This window comes from Ranitomeya imitator, chromosome 2 (genome assembly GCF_032444005.1).
Source record: "Ranitomeya imitator isolate aRanImi1 chromosome 2, aRanImi1.pri, whole genome shotgun sequence".
Classification (NCBI taxonomy): Eukaryota; Metazoa; Chordata; class Amphibia; order Anura; family Dendrobatidae; genus Ranitomeya; species Ranitomeya imitator.
The window spans coordinates 241,205,867-241,224,037 of NC_091283.1; the positions used below are offsets into that span (position 1 = coordinate 241,205,867).

Genomic DNA, 18,171 nt, shown 5'->3' on the forward strand with positions numbered 1-18,171 from the left:
GTCCACTTGCAGAAAAACACTGTTGAGGGTAGGTGGTAGGTCTGATGCTGTTGGCAATGGGGACAGGGTCTCTGGTGTGTTGGCTGGCAGGGGCACTGGCATTGGTTGCAGGCTTACCCACTCTCCAGCTGGTGGTGACTGGCTTCCGCAGTTCCGATTTATGGTTGGCCTCATAGTCATCGTCAATCTGCGCTGCTTTAGTCACATCTTTGGGCTCTCTGTCCTTCACGAACTGTATTACCTCAGCTGGGCAAAGATGTAAGAACTGGTCTTTGATCATCAGGTCCCGCAGCTGTGCAAAGGTGGTCACTGACAGCCCTTGGGTCCACTGGTCAAAGTGGGTCCCGAGTCCATGCGCCGTATCACTAACTGTCATGTGGGCCATGTTGGAGGTTTCGGAACTTTCTACGGTAAACTTCAGGTGTTAGCTGGGACTTGGTTATCAGGGCCTGCTTGATGGCCTCATAGTCAACATCTTGCTCTTGAGGGAGAGCAGCAATCACTTCCAGAGCGTTGCCTCATAGCTCTGGGGTCAGGTATCCGGCCCTGTCACCGATCCCACCTTGCTTCCACCAATATGTCACGGATCCCACCAATCTGTCACAGTTTACAGGGAAGTTACCTTTATCATCCCCACCACTCACACCAATTTGTCACGAACCGGGGTTGGTTGGTTGCCCCTGGTTCCTTCTGAAGGGGATTTATCTATATTCTAATTCCCAGATGAGGGTTGAGATCTTGCAACTCTCTGGCACCCCCATTACCCTCAGGTCAGTCATGGTACTTCACCTAGGGTAATTAGTTGCCAGAAAGGCTTCCTGCTATGTACTGGCTATTGGGCATGCTGCAGCGAGGGCGATATAACTATTCCCACCCAGGTGGGAATAATGATTATCAATGCCTCCGTCGCTACAAAGCCTCCCAAACTCACAGAACAAAGTATGCTACCACCAGCTCCGATTTTCAAAGTATTGACGGGTCCGGAGCCAACCCAAATCTGTAGCGTAATTCACCGCAGAGGACGCGACAGTTCGTTTAGAGCATGAAGAGACAAGCTACTAATTTTATATTTTACTCCATAAAAAGGTAGGCAGTGTTTACAAGGTATAAAAAGATATTATAAAGAAGACAAAATCATCTGTACAATACAATTACAAATACACAGGGATTAAAATTGAAAGAAGAACACTTACATTTCGTTCAGATCATTTCATCTTTTGACTGGCCGTGTGCAAAGGAGGGGGAGGGTCACATCTAGATGCGTACCACACATCTAGACAGCAGCTAGACCCTGGACACCAAACTTGAGAAGACTCCTTGCTTCACTACTTGTTTCCTAGCCTAAAACCCAGGCACTCCCCCTGTGGTGACATCACTTAGGGGCTGAAACCTCCCCTTACAGCTATGGTAACTGTTTTTATGCATAACTTGCTGTGTGAACCTCGCATAAGTACGACACCATGCTAATGATGTTCTCCATGTCAGGGGCATTCTTTTAAGTGTAAACACGGAGTAATTATGTGAAATCGCTTACTGAGAAATCCACACTTTGCCCTCGTTGCGTTTAGCTGCTAGCGCTTTCAGTGAGTGATAGATCTATCGATGGACATCCAGAATATCTAATTCTTATATTTCTAGCCCGGATTGGTGCCACTATATATCACATTAATAGAACAAATAATCTTAAAGAAAGCACCAGTTTTGGCCAGTATACGATGGGAGGGGGGAATGAGGAGTCTAAGGAGAATTGTCTGCCCAGCATAGAGCTATAAAAATTCTTTTGGGAGGGGTGAAATGAGGGGTTTTGGATTCAGACACACACAAGCAGCTGACAGAGTGAGAAGGGGTGGGGTCGGGATAGCCCACAGCATGTCTGGAAAGCCATGTAACTTTCTGAAACTAAACTCACAACATGACATTTTTACATTATGGTGACAGGCCCATTGGTTCCCTGGCAGCCGGTACTGTCTGCAGGCTTTCCCAGAGGCCAGCAGAAAAGTGTCCAAGTTCCTGTCCTTTTCCATCACAGGAAAGTGCTCTGGCCTGGGTTTAGGGATCTGAGTGCTGTTGAACACGGTTCCACGTGGTAGATGGTACTTCCCCAAGTTGGGCCATCTGCAGTTCATTGTCCCTCCAAGCTTGGGCCTCCTGCTCAGCTCTCTCTGCCTCTTGGAATTGCAGGACCAGCTGCAGACGTCTGTGGCATCTGCGGAGCATTGTTGCAGAGCCAGCTGCAGGCGGGGTTCCAATCCACCCTGGTTGCTGGTAGGGCCGGCATTCTGTGGTTGGACCTCTGCCGCAGAACCATTTTCGCTTGGGCCGGCTTCTGCATCGTCTGGGCTCTGAGCAATTTCCCGTTGCACCAGAGCCGTGACCAGTTGGCTTTTGTTTTTGCCCATGGCGTCAATCTGCATCAACCTGCAGAGGGCAATAAGAGTGTCCTTTAGGGTGCCAAGGAAATGCATGGTAAAAATTGAGTAGCAAGTTTTTGAAGGTCTTACCTCCTAATTTTGATCCTTTTTGGTCATAGATATTTTATAATTTTCTTTTTTTAAGATTAGTTATCATTTACTGGTTGCTCAATGGCACATCATATTGCAGTTTTAAATGTTTGTTTAGTATTTATCGTCATGCACATTCCTCGTTATGTATGGTATGTTATGCCGTTTACCGATCAGATTAATTATATTTACGAGAAAAACTGAACTGACTGCTACACTGCTACTAAGTACTGATACATGTACAATGTATATAATTGTGTAATGCATATTTTACTGTAATAGAATGCTTACTGCCATTCTGTGTTTTTTGAATAAATAGTATATACAGTTAAAGATACTGTATGATGACAAACTGAGTGGTTATTGTGTACAATATTGTGGAAAATGAGAAACATGGCCTTCTCCTCTTGCAGCCATCATTGCCAAATAAAATATAGGATAGAAAAACAAAGAGATGGGTAGGGGGTAATCGCAAGTACACACTATTGTCTCAGGACTAGTAAACACTGAGCTTGTTCTCCAAAACTTATGTGCGCAGATTCCTCTCCAGAACGGTGCAAGTTTTTAGTGAAAGGAATGATTGCTGAAACCCAGTCACTAATGCTCTATTATCCCACTGCTTCCACCAATGTCAGGAATCCCACCGTGCTGACACCAATATGTCATGAATCCCACCGGATATGTCGGGGATCCCACTACTCTGTCACGGTTCATTGGGAAGATACCTTTATCATCGCCCCTCACACCAATTTGTCATGAAACGGGGTTGTTTGGTTGCCCCTGGTTCCTTCTGTAGGGGATTTATCTATATCCCACTTCCGCTTTGAAACTTGCAGCTCTCTGGCACCCCTTACCCTCAGGTCAATAAGGGTACTGCAACTAGGATAATTAGTCACCAGAAGAGCTGCCTGCTATGTACTGGCTATTTGGAACTCTGCAACAAGGGCGATATAACTACCCCACACAGGCGGGAACAATAATTATCAATGCCGCCGGTCGCTGCAAAGAAGCGCAATTTGCACAGGACAAAGTATGCTGGTACCAGCTCCAATTTTCCAAAGATTAACGGGGCATAGCCAACTCAAATCAGTGGCATAATTCACTTCAGAGGACGCGACTGTTCATTTAGAGCATGGAGAGACAAGCTAGTAATTTTATATTTATCTTTCGCCACGACAGCACCCACTTTGAGAGAGGAACCCTCCCATAGAAACAGGAAACCTACGGAGATAAAAAGGGCGGTCCCCCTCCCCTCCTCAGTTGGTTTCCTGTTCCTATCGGAAATCCCTGGAATACCTACATGGACAGAGGTGGTTGGAGCACCTCCAAATATCCTGATCTGTGCACCCGCCTGTGTAGTCTTCATGCGGACAGCAGGGGCTGTGGCGTCAGAAGCAGTGGCGGGGGAGCCACTGCATGCAGTCTCCCCCCTCGTCTGGTAACTTTTCCGGCAGGTTCCGGGCGGCAAGCCAGGCCTATGGAGGGAGCATGTGTGGAGCGGATCGTCTAGTTTCACGCTGCTAGAAGGCAGCAGCGGCAGCGCCTCACTGGTAAGTGCGCTCTGCCTCACTGAACCGGAAGTGGTTGGAGCACTTCCGGGAGGCGGCGGGCGGTATGCCGAGAACGCCGCATGATTCAAATGGACGCCGGGACACAGAGCAAATCACTCAGAATGTTGTCTCCGGCACATGAGGGGCATCCACCAGCGGTGGAGCAGGATAGCGCTGGCAAGGACGGCAGCGCTAAGAGCTCAAAATCTACAGCAAAGAAGAGTGGTCGCTCTATTGAAGGATCTGACACTCATGCAAGAAGGAGTAGAGATATAGATCTACTCAGACTCCACACAGCATCTCAACCTCCAAAACCGGTATAATGACGGCTTCACTGGGCGAGTGTATATAATCCACTACCTATAAGCTGATTCCTTCCTTCTCTGTCCTCTCCCTTAGGCTAAGAAAACCAGTAAATCAAAGCATAAGGAGTGTGCTCTATGTATACAACCCTTGCCTGATTCATATCCTAAGAGGTTGTATCCAAGCTGCATAAATCAGACCCTACAGGACGAAGCTGCGGTCACGACCACTAATATCAGAACCATAATTAGGCAATGGATCCAGTCCCTGGGATCAAAAAGCCTAAAAAAATAAGGAAGCAAAAGCCTTTCCCCCGTCTCCAGTTCAGAGTCTGAAGAGGGCTTAGTTCGATCTTCCAGTGCCTCAAGATCATCTTCTAGTTCTTCTAAGGATGAGGGCGGAGCATGCTTTCTAGTCGACAGCATAGACAATCTTATAAAATCCGTTAGAAACACTATAGGTTGTCCAGACACTAAAGGCCCCGTCACACATAGCGACGCTGCAGCGATACCGACAACGATCCGGATCGCTGCAGCGTCGCTGTTTGGTCGCTGGAGAGCTGTCACACAGACCGCTCTCCAGCGACCAACGATCCCGAGGTCCCCGGTAACCAGGGTAAACATCGGGTAACTAAGTGCAGGGCCGCGCTTAGTTACCCGATGTTTACCCTGGTTACGATCGTTAAAGTAAAAAAAAACAAACGCTACATACTTACCTACCGCTGTCTGTCCTCGGCGCTCTGCTTCTCTGGTCTTGGCTGTGAGTACAGCGGCCGGAAAGCAGAGCGGTGACGTCACCGCTCTGCTTTCCGGCTGCCCGGCGCTCACAGCCAGAGCAGAGAAGTAGAGCGCCGAGGACAGACAGCGGTAGGTAAGTATGTAGCGTTTGTTTTTTTTACTTTAACGATGGTAACCAGGGTAAACATCGGGTAACTAAGCGCGGCCCTGCTCTTAGTTACCCGATGTTTACCCTGGTTACCAGCGAAGACATCGCTGAATCGGCGTCACACACGCCGATTCAGCGATGTCAGCGGGACCTCAACGATCAAAAAATGGCCCAGGCCATTCCGACACGACCAGCGATCTCACAGCAGGGGCCTGATCTCTGGTACGTGTCACACATAGCGAGATCGCTACTGAGATCGCTGTTGCATCACAAAACTGGTGACTCAGTAGCGATCTCGCTATGTGTGACGGGGCCTTAAGGAGGTCAAATCAGTACAGAATATCATATTTGTGGGCCTAGGCCAAAAAAAAAAAGGTGCGCTTTTCGAGTCATTTCCGCCATGAACTCCTTCATGACCCAGCCTATTTTGACCTTAATGACCTGGCCATTTTTTGCAATTCTGACCAGTGTCCCTTTATGAGCTAATAACTCAGGAACGCTTCAACGGATCCTAGCGGTTCTGAGACTGTTTTTTCGTGACATATTGAGCTTCATGTTAGTGGTAAATTTAGGTCGATCATTTTTGCGTTTATTTCTGAAAAAAATGGAAATTTGGTGAAAATTTTGAAAATTTCGCAATTTTCAAATTTTGAATTTTTCTGTTAAATGAGATCCGTGCGCTCCCACGAACACTGACATGTCTCCGTGTTTTGCAAACGGACACACGGTCCGTGAAAACACGCTGACATGTGCAGAGACACATTGATTTTAATGTGTCTACGTGAGTCAGTGTCTCCGGTACGTGAGGAAACTGTCACCACACGTACCGGAGCCACTGACGTGTGAAACTGGCCTTAGGTTCACTCTCCTCTTGCATCCCTGCAGTTCAATGGGCCCAATATCATACTAGGGCTTTATAACATGAGATTCTGTATACACAATTCGATTGTCAGGGTCATTTAAATACAAAAAGACGTGCTTGATTCACTGATTTGGTGGTTAGGTAAAATAAAAAACATTTGTCCAGAGGAGTCTCATGGTCTATAATCCCTTCTAAAATAGTCACTACTGATGCAGGCCCAGTAGGGTGGGGGGCCCATCTGGGTCAAAATATAGCACAAAGTTGCTGGAATACTGTAGAGATTCAGCAGTCCTCCAACTGGAAGGAACTAGAAGCAGTTAATCATGCCTTAAATTCTTTCCTTCCCCAGCTCAGAGGATCTCATATCAAAATCTTATCGGACAATACAACAGTCGTCGCATATTTACATTGTCAAGGCGGAACGCGATCGGAAAGTCTAATGTCATCAGCGGCAAATATTTTCAACTTAGCAAAACTCAATTTCCTATCACTCTCGGCTCTCCATATCAGAGCAGTAGAGAACTCAAAGGCCGACTTCCTAAGTTGCCACGCACTCCTCCAAGGAGAATGGATTCTCAATCCCCAAATATTCAGGAGCATAGTGGAGATATGGGGTCTTCCACAAATACATCTCTTCGCAACGAGAAAGAGCAGACAAGTACAGACATTCGCCTCCTTAAATGTAGTAGATCATCCAGGCATGATAGACTTGCTCCAATACCGGTGGAACTACGACGTAGCTTATGCCTTCCCACCAATGATATTGATCCCGTTGGTCATCAAAAAGATAAGGGAAGAGAAAGCAAGGGTGATTCTAATAGCGCCATTTTGGCCAAAAAGGCCTTGGTTCTCTGGTCTTCGAGCGATGTCAGTTTGCGATTCCTGGATTCTGCCAATGATCCTAGACTTACTTCTCAGGGTCCATTCTACCATCCACAAGTAATAGGTCTTCACCTAACGACGTGGAACTTGAGAGGCAAATACTAACATTAATGGGGTTTTCCCAAGAGCTAATTAACACTTTACTGCTAATTAGGAAAAAGTCTACAACTTTAATATACAGTAGAGTAAGGAGAAAGTTCCTGAATTTTTATACAAAACCCTTCTCTAGCATAGTTCCTATTAAAGCCATTCTAGAGTTTCTACAAAAGGGCCATGCACTGGGTTTGTCAGTCAATACTTTAAGGGTTCAAGTGTCTGCTTTAGGAGCCCTCTATAGTGCTAACATAGCGGGTGATAGATGGATAGCAAGATTAATTAGAGCATGCGAAAGGTGTACCCCAGTATATATCCCACGTTTACCACCCTGGGACTTAAATCTAGTCCTCAATGCTTTAACTGAACCCCCTTTTGAGCCCTTACATTCTAATTCTTAAAAAAATACCACACATAAGGTAGCCTTACTGATAGCCTTGACCTCTGCCAGAAGAGTGGGAGACATCCAGGCTCTCTCCATAGACTGTTATGAAAGGCAATTCAGTATCACAATGGACATAGAGGTCAGCGCACAAACAGTGATCTGACAATAACCCAAAATAATAGAACGAGCTCTGAGATGTGGGAACTCTGCAGATCGCAATCCCTAATCCTCTCCAAACAACACTAGAGGCAGCCGTGGATTGTGCCTAACGCTACCTATGCAACTCGACACAGCCTGAGAAACTAACTAGCCTGAAGATAGAAAAATAAGCCTACCTTGCCTCAGAGAAATACCCCAAAGGAAAAGGCAGCCCCCCACATATAATGACTGTGAGTTAAGATGAAAAGACAAACGTAGAGATGAAATAGATTCAGCAAAGTGAGGCCCGATATTCTTAACAGAGCGAGGATAGGAAAGATAACTTTGCGGTCTACACAAAACCCTAAGAAAAACCACGCAAAGGGGGCAAAAAGACCCTCCGTACCGAACTAACGGCACGGAGGTACACCCTTTGCGTCCCAGAGCTTCCAGCAAAACAAATAGACAAGCTGGACAGAAAAAATAGCAAACAAATAGCAAAGAAGAACATAGCTATGCAGAGCAGCAGGCCACAGGAATGATCCAGGGAAAAACAAGTCCAACACTGGAACATTGACAGGAAGCATGAATCAAAGCATTAGGTGGAGTTATGTAGAGAAGCACCTAACGACCTCACCAGATCACCTGAGGGAGGAAACTCAGAAGCCGCAGTACCAGTTTCCTCCACAAACGGAAGCTCCCAGAGAGAACCAGCCGAAGTACCACTTGTGACCACAGGAGGGAGCCCTGCCACAGAATTCACAACAGTACCCCCCCCTTGAGGAGGGGTCACCGAACCCTCACCAGAGCCCCCAGGCCGACCAGGATGAGCCACATGAAAGGCACGAACAAGATCGGGAGCATGGACATCAGAGGCAAAAACCCAGGAATTATCTTCCTGAGCATAAACCTTCCATTTAACCAGATACTGGAGTTTCCGTCTTGAAACACGAGAATCCAAAATCTTCTCCACAATATACTCCAATTCCCCCTCCACCAAAATCGGGGCAGGAGGGTCAACAGATGGAACCATAGGTGCCACGTATCTCCGCAACAATGACCTATGGAATACGTTATGTATGGAAAAAGAATCTGGGAGGGTCAGACGAAAAGACAGGATTAAGAACCTCAGAAATCCTATACGGACCAATGAAACGAGGTTTAAACTTAGGAGAGGAAACCTTCATGGGAATATGACGAGAAGATAACCAAACCAGATCCCCAACACGAAGTCGGGGACCCACACGGCGTCTGCGATTAGCGAAACGTTGAGCCTTCTCCTGAGACAAGGTCAAATTGTCCACTACATGAGTCCAAATCTGCTGCAACCTGTCCACCACAGTATCCACACCAGGACAGTCCGAAGACTCAACCTGTCCTGAAGAGAAACGAGGATGGAACCCAGAATTGCAGAAAAATGGCGAAACCAAGGTAGCCGAGCTGGCCCGATTATTAAGGGCAAACTCAGCCAAAGGCAAAAAGGACACCCAGTCATCCTGATCGGCAGAAACAAAGCATCTCAGATAGGTTTCCAAGGTCTGATTGGTTCGTTCGGTCTGGCCATTAGTCTGAGGATGAAAAGCCGAGGAAAAAGACAAGTCAATGCCCATCCTACCACAAAAGGCTCGCCAAAACCTCGAAACAAACTGGGAACCTCTGTCAGAAACTATATTCTCTGGAATGCCATGCAAACGAACCACATGCTGGTACCAGATGGACCATCTTAGAAAAGCGATCACAGACCACCCAAATGACTGACATCTTTTGAGAGACGGGAAGATCAGAAATAAAATCCATAGAGATATGTGTCCAAGGCCTCTTCGGGACCGGCAAGGGCAAAAGCAACCCACTGGCACGAGAACAGCAGGGCTTAGCCCGAGCACAAATCCCACAGGACTGCACAAAAGTACGCACATCCCGCGACAGAGATGGCCACCAAAAGGATCTAGCCACTAACTCTCTAGTACCAAAGATTCCAGGATGACCAGCCAACACCGAACAATGAACCTCAGAGATAACCTTATTAGTCCACCTATCAGGGACAAACAGTTTCTCCGCTGGACAACGATCAGGTTTATTAGCCTGAAATTTTTGCAGCACCCGCCGCAAATCAGGGGAGATGGCAGACACAATTACTCCTTCCTTGAGGATACCCGCCGGCTCAGATAAACCCGGAGAGTCGGGCACAAAACTCCTAGACAGAGCATCCGCCTTCACATTTTTAGAGCCCGGAAGGTACGAAATCATGAAGTCAAAACGGGCGAAAAACAGCGACCAACGAGCCTGTCTAGGATTCAAACGCTTAGCAGACTCGAGATAGGTCAAGTTCTTGTGATCAGTCAAGACCACCACACGATGCTTAGCTCCTTCAAGCCAATGACGCCACTCCTCGAATGCCCACTTCATGGCCAGCACCTCTCGGTTGCCCACATCATAATTTCGCTCAGCAGGCGAAAACTTCCTGGAAAAGAAAGCGCATGGTTTCATCACAGAACAATCAGAACCTCTCTGCGACAAAACAGCCCCTGCTCCAATCTCAGAAGCATCAACCTCGACCTGGAACGGAAGAGAAACATCAGGTTGACACAACACAGGGGCAGAAGAAAAACGACGCTTCAACTCTTGAAAAGCTTCCACAGCAGCAGAAGACCAATTGACCAAATCAGCACCCTTCTTGGTCAAATCGGTCAATGGTTTGGCAATAGTAGAAAAATTGCAGAAGAAGCGACGATAAAAATTAGCAAAGCCCAGGAACTTTTGCAGACTTTTCAGAGATGTCGGCTGAGTCCAATCATGGATGGCTTGGACCTTAACAGGATCCATCTCGATAGTAGAAGGGGAAAAGATGAACCCCAAAAATGAAACCTTCTGCACACCAAAGAGACACTTTCATCCCTTCACAAAGAATTAGCACGCAGGACCTGAAAAACCGTTCTGACCTGCTTCACATGAGACTCCCAATCATCCGAAAAGATCAAAATGTCATCCAAGTACACAATCAGGAATTTATCCAGGTACTCTCGGAAGATGTCATGCATAAAGGACTGAAACACTGATGGAGCATTGGCAAGTCCGAATGGCATCACTAGATACTCAAAATGACCCTCGGGCGTATTAAATGCAGTTTTCCATTCATCGCCTCGCCTGATTCGCACCAGATTATACGCACCACGAAGATCTATCTTGGTGAACCAACTAGCCCCCTTAATCCGAGCAAACAAATCAGATAACAATGGCAAGGGGTACTGAAATTTAACAGTGATCTTATTAAGAAGGCGATAATCTATACAAGGTCTCAGCGAACCATCCTTTTTGGCTACAAAAAAGAACCCTGCTCCTAATGGCGACGATGACGGGCGAATATGCCCCTTCTCCAGGGATTCCTTCACATAACTGCGCATAGCGGTGTGCTCAGGCACGGATAAATTAAACAGTCGACCCTTTGGGAATTTACTACCAGGAATCAAATTGATAGCACAATCACAATCCCTATGCGGAGGTAGGGCATCGGACTTGGGCTCATCAAATACATCCCGGTAATCAGACAAGAACTCTGGAACCTCAGAAGGGGTGGATGACGAAATTGACAAAAATGGAACATCACCATGTACCCCCTGACAACCCCAGCTGGACACCGACATGGATTTCCAATCCAATACTGGATTATGGGCTTGTAGCCATGGCAACCCCAACACGACCACATCATGCAGATTATGCAACACCAGAAAGCGAATAACCTCCTGCTGTGCAGGAGCCATGCACATGGTCAGCTGGGTCCAGTATTGAGGCTTATTCTTGGCTAAAGGCGTAGCATCAATTCCTCTCAATGGAATAGGACACTGCAAGGGCTCCAAGAAAAACCCACAACGCTTAGCATATTCCAAGTCCATCAAATTCAGGGCAGCGCCTGAATCCACAAACGCCATGACAGAATATGATGACAAAGAGCAGATCAAGGTAACGGACAGAAGAAATTTTGACTGTACCGTACCAATGGTGGCAGACTGTTAAATATTAATTATTCTTATTCTGTACCGAGCACATGGTTTCTTGCTGACACTATCAAAAGCTATTTCTGTGTATGTAGCTCAGAGTATAAGTTAACTCCATATACAGAAGACACGTGATCTGTAGAAACCATATATAAACGTCTCTTAGGAGGGGGTGGGGGGCTTTTTGTCACGTGGGACGGTCACCTCCCTTCCTTCACCATCATTCTCCATGGACATGGGACAAGACACGAGGAACAACAGCTGTTAGCTAATCCATGCTATGATGACTTCAGACTTCACACAGACAGATGACTCTTACCATTCAGGACCCTGGAAAGATGGGTAACAAGAAAAGCGCTGATATTTACACATGGACACTCTGTTTGTAATTGTTTCATCTCCCTTTTATGTTTTTGCTGCGATGGTGGATAACTCAATAAACCACTATACTTTCGTCAGAATATCATGACATTTTTCTTTTAAGAATAACGACCTGGTTAAGTCTTGATTAGATATTTTTGAGCAATAACGATTTTTAACATTTGGTCTAGCCAGCCAGTTTTGATTTTTTTGTGCTATTTTTGCGTGAATTTCCTTCTTCTTGCACACGGGGGAAGACAGAAGAGTTCCGCTAGATTGTGCAAGTATTCAGGAATTCCACTTCAAAACTTCAAGTCACAAAGAACTCATACAAGAACCTACGAATTACGGAGACTTTAACAGGTGTCAGACAGATTGACAGCAAGCACTGGTAGTGCTGAAGATAGATGTGCTAAAAATAGCCGTGCTGAAGTCCGGAGCCCAGCGTTGTAAAAGCAAAGGGACTACAAGCTGAGATTTCAAGGTAAGACAAATGGATTTGATTAATTCATATGCTAAATCAAGTCAGATAAAATTTGTAAGTTTGTACGGATCTAGCTTAGAAATATTTTGGTCTAATTTATTTCAAGAATGTAGAATCGCGAATTCGAATTTGAAATTAGATTCTAAGCTAATGTCTAAGAAAAAAGACAAAGAGCAACTAAAAAATATCTTACATATGGTTTATGTATTTAACGAGTTTGTGACAGAGAAGTCCAAAAAAGACAGCGTAGAAAGAATTTCTAAGGAAACTAATGATGTTCCCAAGATTGACTGTAATGAGAAGAGTGAGGAAGATGTGACACACGTGTGTGTGGCCACCCAAAGTGACATTGACTTTGTGACACAAGATGAAAAACAAGATGGAGGAAGTGTAGGAGTCATGACAATTGACAAAGATGATCTACGAGGGACAGATGTACCATTGCCCTTAAAAATAGACGACTTAGAGGCCCAACAGCTCCAACCTAAATCTAGGAAAATCCTGCTAAAATTATGCAAAATCATTCCTGCATATGATGACAAAATCCATGTGTGCAGAAATTCAGAGATATTTGAAAGTTTTGCTGATAAGTTTGATTTGACTAATCAGGAGAAAAATAATTTGTTTAAAATTTGGCTGCCAGTAACTTTTATGAGAAGATATTCATTAGAAATGCAGAATGAGGAGTATGAAAATATGACTGATGTAGAAAGATTAAGAATTTTGATTTTCTGTGGATTAAAAGAAAATTATCCAGATCTTGATATTCTTCTAAAATTGAAGATTGGCCAGAAAGAATGTACTTTTACATTCATGTCCATTTTTGAAAGGATTTATAAATTGGTCTGTACGAATTTGAATCAACAATCCATGATAAATTGTTTTGTAAACAAGTTTAAATTCTTAAATCCTGTATCTCGTATAATTGCTTCACAGAAAAATTCCTTATACGAATGCGCAAAATCCCTAGATTTTTCTAGAAAACACGAGAATCTTGAAAGGAAAGCAAATCACACTAAGTTTTTGAAACCAGGCAGAATTCAATCTTATCAAAAGCCAAAATCAAAATCTCCAAAACTGATCCAAAATCACATCTATGAAGTACGAAGAAAATTACATATTTGCTACAAACCCTATGAAAAGATTCAGGAGTCTATTAAAGAAATTTCTCTGAAAGATTTAAAATCTGAAGGCTCAGATCTGTCTCTAAAGATGGCGGAGACTGACAGACGGAAGCAGGTGAGTATCCCAGGGGGAGCTCAGCTGAACACTCCATTATCACAGCAGCTCTTCAAAGAGTCCATAGGGTTAAAACTGACCTTACTAAATTTAGCATTTCAGCAGATTATCGACAAACAGCCAAATTTTGGGATAGGAATTGGCTAAAAATTAATTATATTATATGATGAGTTATACAATGTATTATTTATTAATGTAATTATTCTATTTCAATATAATTCTGCAGTTACATATATTAATATAATATACAGTAAATACTGTAGCATATTTGTATAAGTAGAGATTATATTAACTGTATTTTTATATGTATAGTGAAATAATTAAAATTTACTCCAGTAATAATATTTAGAATTACAATTAAATACATTTATTAAATATATACATATGTATAAGATATCTAAATTATTTTGTTTTGAAATAAATATGAAATTAACCTTTATCTTTCATTTTCCCTTAGAATTTTACTTTCAAAGCGAGGATTGAACAAAAAAATACCTGTTTCATGAATTTATGTCTTATTCACACAGGAAGCTATATTAACTGCATGATTTTTATATATTTAACACTTAAAAATAAATAATATATCTAACAACCAAAAAAAAAAAAAAATGTGTGTACTACATGTTTTTCTGTAACATTATGTTTTTTTCCTCTCACTGCATGGTGTGACAGCTGTGAGTTAAGGAATATCATATAGCCTTGTTTTTTAATTTTAGGAATTTTCCTCAGCCTATACATTCAAAGGGTTTCAGTTACAGGCTTGTACCGAAATAGCGTTAGAACATTCAACTCAAGTTTCTTGTAAATGAGTCCAGTCCTTTCTATAGTTTAAAACATACTGATACTGTTAGATAATATTTGGGGAATATTCAAAGGAATATTAGAATACTAAATTTAATAGATTACAATGCGCATTGATTGATAATTAGGATACAATATTTTGGGTTAATATACATGTTTTTTCTTTGTATGTGAAATGTATGTGAACGTCTATGTGAGTCACATGTGACAGGTGAGAGAACATATGAGCAGCTGCTGAGTGAATTTGACATGAGATGTGATGTAAGAGTGACCAGAGCGTGGTATGTGGAATGTGGAATGTGTATGCACAGTTTGACAGAGGCCTCATGATTCATGGTATGTCGAAGAAGAAAAAAACAACAACTTTGTGTTTAATTTAATAATAGCATTCAGTTAAATTATTAGAATATTAAGATATATTTAAATATTATTATGCAACATATATTTCTTTGGTGATTATTATTTAATAAGTACAATAATACATCAATATGATTTTTCTAGAAAACCTACATTTAGAATAATTTTTCCAAATTATAATTTTTTCATATTCAGTGTTTTTTTATGGTTACATAGATGAGTACACATCTTCAAACAAATATATGGCACAAGTTGATATGACAGTTATAAAAATAATTATTTTTCACTTGGGTTTTTTACAAATTAATTTTTTCATAAAATAATATTTTTTGATATTAAGGGGGAAATGTGTTTTTGATCCTGATCACATCATCACATTTCATCAATACCTCTTCTTCACACATTTTAATAAAGAAGAAATATTAATAAGGTATTATTGGGTACAATAACAATAAATATTATAAATATCATTTTTTTTCTCTTATGAAGGGTATTATATGCAAAGTTGCATAATTTCAATATTTTGGTGATCCAAGGTTATGACAACATCTACATGAGGAAGTATTAAGGGAGTGTGTTACTGAAACATAATCTCAGCATTTGTCATCAACATATAAAGGCCTTATTTTTATTTTTTATTCTCATTTTTATTTTTCATTTTTTTCCACTTTTCTTTCAATTTTTATTTTTCATTCTTATTTTTCATCAAGGAAAAATCAATATTAAATAAAGTAATGTCTACAAGCATATTGCTTTATCAAATATAGTGATCATATGGTTTCATTATATAAGAAATGTTTCAATTCCAAGTTAAATACAATTCTTTCACTCATTCATTCATTCATACATATATTTTTATTTTGGTTCATGGCTATACATACTTACATATTATTGGTCTACTGAACATAAATTAATAAAGTTTTAATACTAAATATCAGCACTTGTTACATAAAAGACACACTGACAGCTATGGGTTCAAAAAGAAATTACACCTATGACATAAAAATGTCCAATCACATGAAGAATATGGTTAATAATATATCATATATTATTATTATTTTATTTTTCCAAATATAAACTCCATTTTAATATCATTTAATAATTATATGGATATTATTGATTGCTATGGTACGCTGTGATATTATAAGTTAGGGAAATTACCAGATTTGGTATAGAATAGGGAATGAAGACTTCAATCAAGATACTAAAGACGTTAATAAAGATTTTATATTTTTCTAAATTCAATTGATTCTTAAAAGTTACAAGAAGAAAAGCCGTTATCCAGAAGTTCCACAAGGTAACAATGCTATGATTTCTGAGTAATAATAGACTGTGTCAAATACAATTCATGTCACCATTCACAACTACAGCATCCATCACTGACTATGAGTACAGTATCAAAGATGAACTGTGTTATTACGTTCCAGTGGTTTCCTATCACCTATAAGACTTCCATGAAAGCTGGTGAACACTCAGGTAATTGTCAGGACGCTACAACCCTGACATGTGTCCTGTGCACTAAGGACTGGTTATGGTGCTATGTTTGGCAAGGAAGAGTCAATGTAACCCTTGCTGTGCTGACCAAAGACGTCACACCTGTCCCAAGACCAGCGCGGATGATATGAGGATTCCAGATGATTTCCAAGGCGAGCCAATGTAAGTCCAGGTCTCTAAAGGTGACACTGCACAGATATTAAAGCTACATTTCATCTATGGACTTTGTTTTCTTATCAACATTTGAATTTATGGACTTTGATTGACACATGACACACGGTCTCTACATATCTACATGCTATCATCTATTGCAAAAGACATATTAAAGATTGTTTGAAAGAACCAAGAAGAAGAACCAAGATGAAGACCAGATGACATCAGATGACATCACACCTGAGATGCTTCAAGTAGATATAGGGAAGTATAATATATATTTTATATGAATATTAGTCACGGCTTACCATAACATGAATTACCATAACATGAATTTACATATCATTATATTATTGAAAACATATAACAATATTATTATTGATATTATTTATTACATCATTTTGCCAAAGAAGAAAGAAGATTTTATTAATATTTTAATTTGAGGGTTCCAATCAATGTCTGTCACCCTCAAAAGGGGGAATTGTTAAATATTAATTATTCTTATTCTGTACCGAGCACATGGTTTCTTGCTGACACTATCAAAAGCTATTTCTGTGTATGTAGCTCAGAGTATAAGTTAACTCCATATACAGAAGACACGTGATCTGTAGAAACCATATATAAACGTCTCTTAGGAGGGGGTGGGGGGCTTTTTGTCACGTGGGACGGTCACCTCCCTTCCTTCACCATCATTCTCCATGGACATGGGACAAGACACGAGGAACAACAGCTGTTAGCTACTCCATGCTATGATGACTTCAGACTTCACACAGACAGATGACTCTTACCATTCAGGACCCTGGAAAGATGGGTAACAAGAAAAGCGCTGATATTTACACATGGACACTCTGTTTGTAATTGTTTCATCTACCTTTTATGTTTTTGCTGCGATGGTGGATAACTCAATAAACCACTATACTTTCGTCAGAATATCATGACATTTTTCTTTTAAGAATAACGCACCTGGTTAAGTCTTGATTAGATATTTTTGAGCAATAACGATTTTTAACACAGACCTAGCGAACCGCTTAGTGCGCTTAGGACAATCAGAGATAGCATGAGTGGAATCACCACAGTAAAAACACAGCCCATTCAGACGTCTGTGTTCTTGCCGTTCAACTCTGGTCAAAGTCCTATGGCACTGCATAGGCTCAGGTTTAAGCTCAGGTAATACCGCCAAATGGTGCACAGATTTACGCTCACGCAAGCGTCGACCGATCTGAATAGCCAAAGACATAGACTCATTCAAACCAGCAGGCATAGGAAATCCCACCATGACATCTTTAAGGGCTTCAGAGAGACCCTTTCTAAACATAGCTGCAAGCGCAGATTCATTCCATTGAGTGAGCACGGACCATTTTCTAAATTTCTGGCAATATACCTCTATCTCATCCTGACCCTGACAAAGAGCCAGCAAATTCTTTTCTGCCTGATCCACTGAATTAGGCTCATCGTACAGCAATCCGAGCGCCAGGAAAAACGCATTGATATTACTTAATGCAGGATCTCCCGGCGCAAGAGAAAATGCCCAGTCCTGAGGGTCGCCGCGCAAAAAAGAAATAATAATCAAAACCTGTTGAACTGGATCACCAGAGGAACGAGGTTTCAAGGCCAGAAATAGCTTACAATTATTTTTGAAACTCAGAAACTTAGTTCTATCTCCAAAAAACAAATCAGGAATAGGAATTCTTG

General features: G+C 42.0%; 1 long non-coding RNA gene across 1 annotated transcript; it reads left to right on the plus strand.

Moving 5' to 3' along the window:
- The first annotated feature begins 11,126 nt into the window (after nucleotides 1-11,126).
- LOC138662860 (uncharacterized) lies at nucleotides 11,127-17,409 on the plus strand. The gene is made up of 2 exons (XR_011318082.1): nucleotides 11,127-12,435; nucleotides 14,132-17,409. It is a non-coding gene; the product is annotated as an uncharacterized lncRNA (long non-coding RNA).
- The last annotated feature ends 762 nt before the right edge of the window (nucleotides 17,410-18,171 follow it).